This window comes from Corapipo altera, unplaced genomic scaffold (assembly GCF_003945725.1).
Source record: "Corapipo altera isolate COAL_440 unplaced genomic scaffold, ASM394572v1 58593, whole genome shotgun sequence".
NCBI classification, from domain to species: Eukaryota; Metazoa; Chordata; class Aves; order Passeriformes; family Pipridae; genus Corapipo; species Corapipo altera.
The window spans coordinates 2,320-5,001 of record NW_020886385.1 but is presented as its reverse complement, the minus strand read 5'-3'; the positions used below and the strand labels follow the sequence as shown (position 1 = coordinate 5,001).

Here is a 2,682-nt window from a genome sequence, read left to right as displayed (position 1 = left end):
TCGCTTGAGGAGGAAAAACTCCCCAGAAAATGGGAATTAATGGGGAGAAAGATGTGAGGCAAGTCCAGAGGAGGGCACGGAGCTGCTCTGAGGGCTGGAGTGCCTCTGCTCTGGAGCCAGGCTGGGAGAGCTGGGAATGTTCAGCTGGAGAAGAGAAGGCTCCAGGGAGCGCTGAGAGCCCCTTGCAGGGCCTAAAGGGGCTCCAGGAGAACTGGAGAGGGACTGGGGACAAGGCCTGGAGGGACAGGACACAGGGAATGGCTTCCCAGTGCCAGAGGGCAGGGATGGATGGGATATTGGGAAGGAATTGCTGGCTGGGAGGGTGGAGGGGCCCTGGCCCAGGTTGCCCAGAGAAGCTGTGGCTGCCCCTGGATGTGTCCAAGGAGCAGGATTAGGATCAGGGTTACAGCAGAAGGGGGAACTGTACTACAGCTCTGGAGATCTCAGTTCTCTCATCAGTGGGGGGAAGTTTGCATGGTGTGGAGGTCTGGAGGATTCCCAGGATTGGGGCCAAGCCCCTTGTTTTGGGGTGTGATTATCCAACGAAATAGGACGGGAATGTGCAGTAACACAAGCCATGGGTGACGTATCTTGGGAACACTTTACCTGGGCACAACAGCTTTATGTGTGGGTCCTGCAGCCACCAACCCAGTCTGGATTTTGGGCTCACCCTGCTTCTCCCCTGCCTCCCATAACCATGGATTGTTTCTGTTCTGCCAGTTCCCAGAGTATTTGGGAATAAAAGAGGGCTGTGCTGGATCAGGCCATTCCCTCATCTCCAACAGCAGTGGAGCAGTGACAGCTCTTGAGAGACAAAGAGCCCACTTAGGCTGTGCTGGATGGCTTCTCCAGCATTCCCTACGGTGGATTTTATGGCAACAACAACTACTGGGGAGACAAGGCCGAGGCTGTGAAGAGGGAGGAGTGGGGTGGGAGCCAGGCTGAGCTCACCACTGTGCAGGACTGATAAGCCAGAGCCGACCACAGAACTCCAGCTCAGCTCCACTCCCCCATGTCAGAGACACCCCCATGGTGAAGTCACGAGGTATTTTTGTCCCCTGAGGTGCCCCAAGGCCCAGCCTGGGTGTTTCCCTTTCAGACAGATGAATATCCCCCGCAATTTTACCCTCGTCATCCAAGACACTGGAGACACAGAGCTCTTCCAGTTTTCTCACCCCCCTTTGCATGGCCTTCAGCTCAAATTCCTTAGGACTAAGCCATGGCCATGCTGGTTTCCCATGTGAAGGACTTACATTTCTGTAGCCACACCACATTTTAATTTGCTTTCTCAACAAAATCTTTATATTAATCACAGGGCGTGGGATTGCGCTCACCGGGTGTCCCTGCACCTAAACAGGACACCCAGGGCTGCTTTAATTCCCTGCCTGTGTTCAATCAGAGGGATCCCATCCTGTGCTGCTCCTGATCCAGACAACTAGTCCAGGTATTGATGCAGAAGTTTGGATTTAGGAAAGACCAATCCTGTGAGTCTCAGTTTTATAACTCACGTGGAGAAGGAAAACTGCAGGTCAGAGGTGTTAATTGTCACCTTGTGCTGATGAAACGGGGGCAGGGAGGGAAGCAACAGGAATAACAGGTTTAAAATATGTAAGATGGGAATTAAAGGGTGAAAGGGGTGGGATGTGTTACCCTAAAGAGCCGAGAGGAGGGAATTTGAAGGGACAGGACATAACAATCCTCGTTTCATGGAAGATCAGGGTAAAGACAGCGACGAGCTGTGGGTTTGGGTGAGCTCAGGACTAGCAGAGCTCTGCCATGTGCAGGCATGGGAGTAGTCCTGGAGCTCCCTGGAAATGCCAGGGGACACTGGGAGGTCAACACTCTGAAATCCCACAACCCATTAAATCCTCTTTGATCTCTCCTGAGGAAGTTTTGCAGCACCAGGTTGGGAAGAACTTTTAAGACCTGCCAAAACATTCCAAGAGCCCCCAGATGTGGTTCTAGATGAGAAAAGCAAGGTATGTAAGAACTTGGAATGTTTCCTACTCCGCTTCCTGGTGATGGCAACAGGAATTGTGCAAACCCCGTGTGTAAGACAACGGGAAAGGAGGAGGAATCCATAAAAGTGTGCAGATTTCTAAGAAAACAGAGCTACTCCTTGGCCAGTTCCCAAAGGACAAGCTATAATTATCAGGTACTCCCTCAAACACTGCATCTATTTTCAGGAAGGGCTTCCTGGATAAAGTGTCTCAGGAGCCAAAACAACAGGTGACAGAAGGAGGTCCCTTGGCTCTCAAGGGCACCAGCTCAGGCCGTGTCATCTGAGAGGAGCTGAAAAGCTCAGGGGTTACTCCTGGGATAAGACAAAGAGCCTCGTGCTTAGAAACCTCCAGGATATCCCAGCCTGTTCCCCTGGGCCTTCACTGCCCCAGGGGCTTGACAAAACCTGCTGACAACCCCCCCAGACTCTAGGAAAAAACCCAGTAAACTTAATTATTGTAGCTAATTGTTCAACCAGTACAACTTGAATTCAGACATTGGGGTTGTAGCTCCTGGTTTAACATCTCAGGATGCTCAGAGAACTCTCCTCCCGGGCTGGTGGTTTCCATACTTCACACAACAGGCCACTCCTATAAAGTGATGTGGGAAAAGCACCCCCAGGAGTTGTGTGACCTGCTGGAATCACCCTGAGGGAGAAGATTTTCTGAAGTTAAATGTGAT

General features: G+C 51.6%; 1 long non-coding RNA gene across 1 annotated transcript; it reads left to right on the top strand.

Moving 5' to 3' along the window:
• The first annotated feature begins 293 nt into the window (after positions 1–293).
• On the top strand, positions 294–2,440 carry LOC113941173. The gene is made up of 2 exons (XR_003525618.1): positions 294–1,045; positions 1,892–2,440. It is a non-coding gene; the product is annotated as an uncharacterized LOC113941173 (long non-coding RNA).
• The last annotated feature ends 242 nt before the right edge of the window (positions 2,441–2,682 follow it).